Consider the following 11872-nt stretch of genomic DNA (forward strand, 5'->3'; position numbering starts at 1 on the left):
GATTTTACATGAGAAAAACATGTTCTTTTTACATAATTATTTGCTGTAATATTACACGCAAATAATCTGTAACCATTACAGATATATCGTTTGGGATTTTACATGAGAAAAACATGTTCTTTTTACATAATTATTTTCTATAATATTATACGCAAATAATCTGCAACCATTATAGATATATCGTTTGGGATTTTACATGAGAAAAATATGTTCTACTACATAACTACGTATATGCTGTGATATTACAAGGTATTCTCGTACATGCTGTGATATTACAAGAAAAGATTTGTAACATTACAGGCAAAATTCTTGTAAAGTTACAAAGAATACACCTGTTGCTGTTACTCAAATAACCCATGGCATCCCAGTTTCCCTGAGTTTTCTTAGTAACGTTACAGATTTTTTTTTTTTTTTTTTTTTTTTTTTTTTTTACAGTGTAGACATCCTAATATTTCAGGCAAGACTGCTGATCGTATAAATATTCGATACTAGTAAAAATTAATATTTCAGCAATCGTGTTACTGTAGAATTGGAGGATCATATCTCCCTTTCAAATGAAATAAGTGCAATTTAATAGGCGTGTAGGGAAGACGTGGTGTCCATACCAGAGTTTTTTCATATGATGTACTTTTCCATATTTTTCCAAAAACCTGTCTATTGCATAAAAGTAGAATTGAATGTAGTTATAAAACAGGATGTCCCGCAAGTTCGGCTTTGTAGAAATTGTTCAAAATAACTGCCATTATTTACAATATACATATTCAGTTGATACTATCCGTCCAATACTAAGGTTCGCACATTGTTTAGACGACTTTTATTGTAATTACAGAAATATTTTACCTAAAAGATTTATATTTTAAATGTTCTGTTTGATAACCATTATTCTTCACTGTCCTTATACACCGTAATTTCTATGACAATATAGCCTTGTATAGTTTTAGAAGAAGTATTTTATCCCATTGTTCTCGAGTAGCTTTCGAAAGTCTATCGAGGTTATAGGTCGACGTTTAATCAACCAGTTTTTTAAGAATCCAAAAGCACAAAACTACATTGGTAATAAATAGATCAGGAGATTTAGTAAGTACATGAGCGAATTTCCAGGAAATGAACAGTAGATTTTGACTTACGGCCACTTGCTTTATCTTAATGCAGTTCTACTGATTGCAGTACTAGTGTGGGTATAAAGAATGTAATTCATATTTGATTGGGTATAAAATATGTTTCTCGGAAATATAGGCAGTTCATCTGAACACTTTTCTGCACTCTCTCTCTTTTTTTTTTTTTTTTTTTTTTTTAATTTGCCGTTATATGAAAACAATCTTAAATCTCTTAGAAAAACTTTCTTTACATTCTTTGAACCACGCTTTAAGATTTTTCTCCTCTTTGATAATAATAAATAGATCTCGTTTTATTGAAGTCATTTAAGTACACCCAAGATTCGTCAACTGTGACAACATTTTTCCATTTTTGTCGGGATAAATGTTTCTCATAAAGAATTCTGCAGCCCGTTCTGCGTTCGGCGATATGTCGCGGAGGAAGAGGATGCGCGTTATGTTCTTCTACCTTTTTAAGATTCAAATCGGCATTAATCACCTTTTTTTAAGCTGGCACTGAGCATTTTAGCAATTTTACAATTGTCCTTTCACTTCGCAAATTTTCATTTAGCATTAAAGCTCTTACTTTTGCAACATAAGAAACATTCCGTTTTTCCCCTGGATACCTTTTTCGGAACAATTTTTCCCCTTGAAATCAATTTTGTTTTCTTTGTTGTTGACAACATTTCCTATCGTAGCTTTAAATCTCGAAATCCCATGGTTTTCACAGCGTTTTTTAATAACTAGATACGAATAAGAGAACAAAAACATAGCCTTTCATTCATCGAGTCTTTAAAAGCGACTGTTTGCATGAAAACAAAACTGTGAAGTAGTAGACGGTAATTTATACTTTCAAAAATGTAGTTGCAGTTAAACAAGTACTATATAAATTTTTTTAAAGTCAGTTCTTACTTAGGTCAACAAAGAAAAATTTTATTTTAGTTACTTTTTATTAACATTTTTTCGTTTCTAATTTATGAAGCTGATGGTGGTCTATAATTTCTCATTCTATCCATCTCTTGTAATGTTTCATTATTGTAAGGAACCTTTCCAGTGAGTTTCGAGCAGTCCAGTTCTTCAATTAATATTCCATTTAATGATTTTACACGACTCGAGGCGACATATGCTTGACCTGCTGCGAAGATTATAATATTAATGAATTATTAATTGTCACTTGCGTTGTTTCATTTTTAGTTTCTTTTCGCTTTCTTTTCGCATTCTCCATTTGTGAAGCAAGGGGCATTTTAAATGGTTATGCTTTAAACATCACGTTAACATAGAAATATGGGGAGAACTTTCGCTACATAATGGTACATGACATCCGCTTCATCCATTTCTATAAAACTACAATTCTTTAATTCCAAACACTTTAAAACTTTTTAGAATTCTGTCTTACTGTTGCCACTTATTTTTGTTAAATATTACGATCCCATTGATCACAGTCATGTACTATTATTTATAAGTTGTTATAAAATTAATTTTTACAGCACGTGAGAATTCCTAACAAACGGTCATTATTTGCAAGTCTTATAAATATTTAATAAAAACAGTATATCTTTAATTCCTATAAACAGGAATAAATAAGTAGGAATTGAATTTAATATGTGAAAACACTGTATTAACATCAGGTGTCATCCATTACAAGTTTAATAAAAATGTATTTGAACTTGAAGAGTGAAAAGTATTTTATGAGCGACTGAAAATTTGAACAAGATATAGGAAGAGTGTGAGCTAATAGTAAGAATTTAAAAAAATTCCAAGAAGAAGACCTTTTTTTAACAGCAAAATAAAATCGTCTAAAATGTGTACGAACATCCTCTGCAATGCATGTTTACGTGTAACAGTAAACTCAATCTGAAACGGTGTGGCAGATAATGTGTGGCAGATAATAAGTATGGCAGATAATGCAAGCAACTAAAATTTTAGCCTTTACAGAGCCATTCAGAACTTTAGTAGTTAGTTCATTGGCTAATTTCGGTTAAGGTATAAAAAGCCTGCTACTGCTGGAAGGATACACTCATGGAGGGTTTTTAAAAGAACAGACGTGAAAAATCAGGGAAATCCTACTAGAAATTGGTGATAAAAGATCAAACAGGTCAAGATATGAAAAATTCAAGTTTCATTAATTTTAATCCTGATGTCGAGAGTTATGTACAGAATTCGTCAAATTGAAAGTGACCATTTCAAAAACCATTATCCATTAAGTAAATTTTCAATAAAGTAATTATATTTGTGCAAAAAATTACGCTATCATTTTCAAACTTATGAGCTGTCAAAATATATAATACAAAAGAACTTGATTTTGAAAGTAATAATAAGGAAAATGTAAATTTAAAAGGACAGATGTTAAATTCCGGTAAATTTATTACGGAAAATAAATTTTTGGAACCTCATAGGGAATTAAATTGTTTTCGTTCAGATACATATGTAATTAAACATCGTATTTCCTTCTTAAAATTAGGAAGGCATGAATGGAATTTTTATTTGCTAAAATGAAGTTTTTGTGGTAATTCGAAAACACAGAGTAAAACTCATACTTAGCCACAGTTTTTACTCAACATTTAACCTTACTTTGGTGTTATTTTTACAGAAATAATACTTTTGAAAGAATATGACATAAGTAATTTTCTTCAAAGAATAAAAATAATCTGCGGGAGTGATATTTACCCATACACAGTAGTATAATAATATTTATTTTGTTTTAGCATAATATAAGAATAACGTCAGATAATAGTTATAATAAAATATATCATATATATATATACAAAGTAAAAGGCAGTTCAAAACGTAATCCAGTTGCACTCTGATAACAGTGGTGATTATAATGCAAAATAAGATTTAAATAAATAAATAAATAAAAACTCTAATCAAAATTAGAAAGACTTCAGATTTTAAAGATTGCCCAAAAGGGATTTGTTACGATTTTTCACGCTTTCGCTGAGCTCGCAGTCTCCCAGTCTGCTGTTACTGTCCCTCCTCCAAGCTTTATTATGAAACACCATTTTCTTCGCACTTCCGCCATATTCAATTCGATAACAAAATTGCAAAAATTTTAAAAACAGAAAATCAGCATATATTTAGCTTTCCTAATGCAGCGTTAAAGTGTTGGCATATTTCCCCCCCCATAGTCTTTTCTCAGTTCATCATATCAATGTTCAGTTTTCTTGCTAAGACGGCTTTAAAAAACTCTTCTTTTGTGTCTTTTTATTATCAATGTTTTGTGTGTTAACTTTATTTAGTACACATCATGTTCTTAGCACTTAAGCGAATAAAACTTCAATTCAACGGCAAAATCACAAAATATTTAAAACAGCATACCTTTAGAATTTCCGACAGACAGCTTTCCGCGCTGGTAATAACAATATTTTATTCCATACATTGTTGTCACTGCTTGCTTTCAAATCGTTGAGTTTTTAATCAAAAATTCATTAAAGTTATACAAAATTTGAAACATACAGTTCGAAATTCAAATTTCGGACATTCAGGTGCATATGTTTTCCTGGATGGCAAACGTTATTCAAAATTTAATGGCTCTAGATACTGTCGTTTTTCACAGTGAGAGAAACATCCATACATACGCGCAGATTCTTCATTATTTAATTTAAAGATAATAGTTTTTGGCGGCAACAATGTGAAAAAATTCACCGTTTAAAGTGGACGACGCAAAATCCCGTCTCGAGACTCAAAAAATAGCCCATTCGTGCTAACGGCATTTTTGGACTAAAAATAAATAAAAACTCTGAAATGCTTCAGATTTTAAATTACGTCCAAAGGGGTTTTTCTTTAACGTTTTGTGTGTTACCTTTATTTATTAAATATCATGTTCTACGTACTCAAACTATAAAATTCAGTTCCACAGCAATATCGAAAAATTTAAAATCAGAATATCTTTAGAATTTCCGATACAGAGTGTCGCGCGCTGGAGATAATTTTTTCCCTCATACAGTGTTACCATTGCTCGCTTAGAAATCGTTCAGTTTTTTAATCAAAAATTCGTTGAAATGTTACAAAATCTGGAATCGATAATAAACAAATTCAAATTAGGGCTTCCACATGCTCATATTCTATGGAAGATTACGCTATTCAAATTTTGATGGCAGTAGGTACCGTTGTTTTATCACAATGCGAGAAACATACATACGTTTATGCAGATTCTTCATTATTTAATTTCTTAAAATATAAGACAGGGCGACAACATATGGTGGCAACGATCTGAAAAGTGATGCAGCCTTTTAAAGTTTTCAAAATGCCAAAATGAAATGAATAGTCTTTCAGGACAAGTTGCCCCTTTGGACTAAAAAATAAAGAAATTATGAAAAATATATAAATAATTTATTTTCATTTTTATATTTATTTATTTTATGTTGCATTACTCCCATCAGTTATTGCTGCTGTCATATATATATAGTTTAAATAGTTACAGATTAAAATTATTTATTTTATCAAATTGTGTTAATACATGTCTATATAAAAATTTCAATGTTTGTTAGTTTGTGTTAATTGAATAGTTTTACTTACTACATATACACAAAACGTATTAGATAAAATTATTCTTGTTATGTAAAACTAATAACAACTTCATTTCAAATACATTATTAAATTAAAAGTTTACAAATATAAATTTTAAAAATAAAATATTAAATTAAAAAGCTAAATTTAAACTCAGTTGGAAGCTTTGCAAAAATACATGCTCTGTAAAATTTTATGTGCATAATATGTATAAAAAGAGTGCATTAAGTTATATATTTGTAAGCTACGTAAAATTAAAGTATTATAACTTTTATGCGTTAATTAGCTTGAAACGTTTATGATTTCTCATGTATTTATTTTACTTTTATTCATGGCCGAAAATAAACAAAAGAAAAGATCTTAATATGCTCTTATTGAGCATTTAATTCCTTATGAACGTTGGAAAAATCATATTCATTAATTTAATTGAATAATCTAAATTATTCAAAGAAACTTTGCCTTTAAAGAATTTTCTGTTTTTATTGATAATAATATTAAGTATTATAACATTTATAATTAAAAATTATAACATTTTTCATTTGTAAATTGAAAAAATTAGAATATTCAATTATAATGTTAATAATTCGGGCAATTTAAAACACTCAAAAGTAATTTTTTATTAATTAAATAAATATATCAGTAATAGTTGGATAATTTGTCAGGAAACTTACTTCTTTCTCTAAGCACCATTCTTTTCTGCGAGTTCCAAAATGTTAGAAACCACTTCGTTACTCCACGATAAAAGGCGACAAATATTTCTCTTACAGTCATATAATCAAACATTTCAAAAGTAAATTTTTATCACTGTAATAGAATACAAATGTTTCTTCACATGGTCTCATAACTGCCTTCCAAATACTCCTTTCACATTTTAATGAAATTTATTATTTAATTGATGCCAATTCTACAAATCAAAATCTGAATATAAATATTTAAAAATATTTTTCTTACATAGAAATCATAACTTTCTAATGCAGAACAGTTTTCATAAAAAACTGAAAACTATAAATAATTTTTCTTTTATAGAAATGGCAGTCTATTTTGATTATTCTAAATAGAACTCTTGAGAAGCCTTAAACGCAGGTTTACCATTTTGCAACCACGACCATTTGCCACCTGCCGGTTTGTGACAACTGTCAAACTGAATGGAACATCGTTGCGCACCACGTGACAAAATTTTCCACTCACTAACAAAAACAAAGCAATAAAAAAGTCGAAAGCGATTGGCGGAACCCAGGAGATCAAATGAACGATCGCTGCTTCATCACATTGTTCTAGCACCAGACAATACTGTGAAATACGAACTAGAAGGCAAGTCTTGTTGATCGGAAACCGTGTCAAGTGATGTGTGGGTGCTGTTTTTGTTCTTTCTCTCATTTCGCTATCTCATTTTCGAGCGAATACCTGTTTGAATTCGAGTTCGGACCGCCCCGATAAAAAACTTTCCACCTTGTCTAGTCTAGTTGAGAGAATCTTGCAAAAACGCAGATGGAAGAGTAATATAAACCGGTTTTTACCCTCGGAGAGTCAATCAAAAACGATGCATTCATGAGTTCGCTGTATTAAGTTAAGGGGTTATTTTCAAATTTTATTCTATTTTTGGTATGTGCCACATTTAAAATAGTAAAATTTACATAACCAGTACCATCTCATTCCTTTTAAACCTTCATTTCTCTATTTGGATCCAGAAAAGCACTCAGCTCTTAAAATAATATTCTACTGAATAATTGAAAAGTAAATATATGTAATGAGGTCATAATTTGTTTGTTATTTATTCGTTTAAAATGAAAAAAAAAATATTTGCGTCTTCTTCAAGTCACACATTCTAGAAGTTAAAATTCACAATTATGTAATTTCGATTAACTGAAATCAAAAACCTTCGACTAGTTAAAAAATTTCTGAACTGTTTCCAGAATTTTTTATACTTGAATTATAGAATCTGAAAATCATTTATTTCCCCTTAAATTTCTATTACAGAAGACGAAAAATATTTAATTTTTTAGCTTCAAATAAGAGTTTGAATATTTCCCTCCTCCTCCTCTAGTATATATATATATATTCGAAGCTAAAGAATTAAATATATACAAGTAAAATGGGCGTTATAGCGCCTCATTCTAAAAGAAGTTTTTCATCGATACCAATAAACTTGTGAACTATATCTTTGAAGCAGCACGTTCACAGGGGCCAAGCGAAAAGTGAAATGTGACTATGCATTCAGAAGAGGCGTGGGAGAATGTTAAAAGTTTCGGTTCTCAATAGAAATCTTATTCAGTGATTAGGTGAAAGGTATCTGCATTGCAGCGTCATGTAAATACCTCTGATGTAATTTAATTTGAAGTGATGCAATTTAGATTAGTGTATTATAAACAGCTGTTAATTTTAGGTTAGAAAGGGGAAATTACAAATTGAAAGAAAAAATAAGAGGGTCTATTTCCAATTAAAATTAGAAGTTTGCTTTACATGTTTTCAAGTTACAATACTTGAATAATTAAACCGAAATTTCGTGGTTAACCAAAAGAACACACATCAAAACTGGAGCAAAAGAGAATAAAACAATTCAGTAAAGTAACAAAATAAAAATAATATAATAAAACAAATAGTTGAAAATTCTTTGGTCTGCTTCAAGGCTCAGACAAAAAATTTTCAACACAGCCACGTTCTGAAAAAAAAAGAAAACAAATTAAATTGATTAAAATAATAATACCATAATTTATTTTTTATAATATAAATAAAGAATGCAATAAAATAAAGTGTAAATTAAAAAAAAAGTTCTTTAATTTTTTTTTTGATAAATCGTCAAGCTATAACACTCTCCGACGTCACTCAAAACAAAAAATGCTGTATAAAATTTAAATAGTATAAAATAAGAATTTTCGAAATTAGAAAATAGGAAAATGATTGGTCAGATTAGAAGCAAAAAGCTAAATAAATATTTTTCAAAATGCTAAAACTGTTGCAAATTTAAAAGTAATTAAAATTTAATTAAATCAAGATTTAAGGAAACGAAACTTTTTTTTTTTTTTTTTTTTTTTTTTTTTTTAATGGTAGGTTATTAGCCCAAGGTGTAAAATATTTCAACAAGCAAAAGGCTTCGAATTAGTGAAATGAAATGAATTAATGATTGTGAATAATTAATAAAAATTCTTTTGAGAGACTGTGATGACGAAAAGTAATACAAAAATACAAAACCTATTTACATGACTTTGGTCAAATTAAATGCAATAAGCAAAATCAATATTTTTCACAAAGCCTAAGAAACTGCAAAACTGCTAAAACAAAAGCAGTTTAATTTTTAAAGTTGAAATCTAAAGAAACGAAGCAATGTTACTTTTGTTAAGAACGGAAGGCTATAGTCTAAAATAGCAAATACTTCCAAAGGCGAAAGGTCTCAAATTAGGTAAAAGAAAAAAAAAAAAAAAATAAGAATAAATTGAATAAAATAAATATGAAATTGAAAGGAAAAAGAAAATTAAAAACCCATGTAAAGATGTTCCTTGGATTTAGTGTGCGTATTTCAAGTCAAGGAGGTTAATATTAAGTCAAAGGAAAGAGAGAAAATGACGTTAGGTGTTGAATCGAGTTGAGTAGTAGGAGGGTAGTTTGAACAATTGGAAAATAAAAACTGGAGTTTTGAGATGAGTTGAAAAGAAGTCGCCTTGTGACTTCTTTTCAACTCATCTCAAAAAAAATGTGAAGTGAAAAGTGAAAGAAAAAAAATGGTGAAAAGTGTACACGGAGAGATAAAATTAATAAAAATACCGGAATTAAATGTTTCGGAAGGTTTCCCTGTATTTAATGTTATAAATGTACACATAAAAGCTGGTTTATAGTTGTATTTTATTTGATGGTACGAGTTATTCTTTAGGAAATTATAATTTCACTTAAAAATATGAGATATGTATTTACCGAATGTTTAAATAATCACATACTTTCCAAGATTTTATGGTTTTGCAATAAGTTATTTTTTAAGTAATGTCATTAAAAATTGTAGAATAGTTATATAATATTCATGCAGTTTCAAAGTTTGGACTCCCGAGAAACTCTGAACGTAATACAACATTGCTCATACATTGAGGTTAAAAAAATTGCTTCTCAATCTTCTGAAAAACTCTGCATTTAAGCTAGGCTTTTGGAATATAGATTTTAAAAAGATCTGCTTTTTAAATAAACATGCACAGACTTTTATCGATGAATCGTACACATGAGTTTCCGTGTATGGAATATGGAAATAAGAACTAATAAAGTCACTTAAATAATGTTGTGCATTTTTGTAGATGTTTGTATTTATTTGTTTGCTCAAAATTTCATTATATTTTTTTACTGTTATGTTTTATTTATTTTCCAATTTATTAGTTCAGTTCTAATTCTGTGTTTACTTATTCACTATTTTGTTTCATTGCGAATTTTCGATTATGCTGTGCATCTGTACATGTTTGTTACATGTATAATATTGTAGATACTTTAATTCTAAAGCAATTGATATTAAAAACAGTTCAAGTAGAAGGAGAGATATCGTCACTTTCTCGCCAAGTATTAGGCACAATTTTGTTTTATCAAGTTGGTGACACTTTGTGATTTCTTGCAAACTTGGCGACTTTCTAGAAGTTTCCAGAAAATCTGCTATCCATCACTAAGAATTTACTTGAAATTTCCAAAAATATTCATTCTCCTTCTTTATCAATTCTGTAAATAAGAGGCTGGGAGTAGAACTTTGTTAGTGTGATTCTTTTGTTATAGAGCCTCTTGCTGGGTAACTACTGCTTTACGCATCATTATGTGAATTATTTTGCTATCTGTAACATTCCACACCTGTTAAGAACACTTTCGCCTTATCTCTATTTTATTCGCTCCCTAGAGCTATTTATAAATTGCTTGTTTTGCTGTATGAGCTGTTATTTATCTCAACAAATATTCAAGTCTTTTTATCTACCCTAGTTACAAATGGACTATAAGCATCTCTACTAACACAAGACACAGCAATATCCTTTTAGCGTAAAAAGATATTCATACAACCAACTATTTTTTATGCGGACTTTCCATTCTAATTATCACTGTAATGGCAACCCAAAATGTTATACGCTCGTGCGGTTTTGATATCATTTTTATTGCTGCAGTATGCCTTCTTTCGATAATCCATTTGTCATTTTTATTTACTTATTGTTTGCATCAAGATTGTCTTATTTATATCCTATACATTTGCATCTTACTTAATCCATTCTTTTTTATCTGATTTACATCTCATACTTTTTATCTTTTTTATCTCATTTTTTATCTTATTGGCATATGTTAACTTTCATATATCAAGCCACTTCTAAAACTAATTAGATATTCTAATATATAATGCACGTTTCATCTTTAAAGTTCCAACGCTTTAATAGCAAAGACACGAAAGATTTCAAATGATATTTTATGGCTGTTGCCACTTAGAAAAAGAAAAGAACAATGATTTTATTAAGCGATACAACAGGCGCCACCGTTTAAATCGTGATGTAAATAAGTACAAGTTGGTTATTTACTCGTAGAAAGTGACCATTATTGAAAGAGGTTTGAAAGCGTTATGTATTTTAGCTCCTTTTTATGACATTTTTATTGCAATCGAAATTCCTTTTAATTTTTTATCATCGTTTCTTTAGATCATTTTGCTCAAGCAAGTACCATCTACTGGGGATATTGCTCACATAACCTTTCTTGACATTTCTTAGGATATTAGATATAAAAAATTCAGGAGCAAAAAGTCTGCTTATGTAGTCACCAATTTAGTTATTATCTTTCAATTATCAAAAACGTTTTTAGCTCTTTTATATGGTGCAACTGACATGTATACCGTAATTACTCAAGTCGAAGACCTTGTTATGAGATGAAACTGTATACCTTGTCGTTTACACAGATTTTTTAAAACAACCATTAGTTGTACGTAGTCAAGCTTTACCTTACAACAACTGTATACGTAATCAAGCTTTACCTTACAACAACGGTGTACGTAGTCAAGCTTAACTGATGCTTACAAAACTCTTATTTCTTCCAAATTTATTTTGGAGTGACAACAGCCGATAGATTGATATCAGCGTTTTGGGAGATTTACTTTAAATTGGAGCAAGAATAGCGAAAATTTCGCATTAGAATTTTAAAATCTTTAATTTTGAACAATAATATTAGGCAGTTTAACATATGTTGGTGCCTTTGGAACAACTATAGCGAGTAGTTTGACATTAGTGTCTTATGAGCTTTATCTTAATTTGTAACAACAATAGTGAGAAATTTGATAATAG

General features: G+C 29.3%; 1 protein-coding gene across 1 annotated transcript in view; it reads right to left on the reverse strand.

The window, feature by feature from the left end:
• Nucleotides 1-7039, reverse strand: part of LOC118204807 (uncharacterized) — a 130834-nt gene extending 123795 nt beyond the window's left edge. Inside the window, exon 1 of the mRNA XM_085820364.1 lies at nucleotides 6275-7039. The gene's annotated coding sequence lies outside the window, so the exon portion shown is untranslated. The remainder of the gene's footprint in view (nucleotides 1-6274) is intronic.
• Nucleotides 7040-11872: the final 4833 nt, after the last annotated feature.

This window comes from Stegodyphus dumicola, chromosome 1 (assembly GCF_044657685.1).
Source record: "Stegodyphus dumicola isolate Sdum_Otavi_A_Nest chromosome 1, ASM4465768v1".
Taxonomy (NCBI): domain Eukaryota; kingdom Metazoa; phylum Arthropoda; class Arachnida; order Araneae; family Eresidae; genus Stegodyphus; species Stegodyphus dumicola.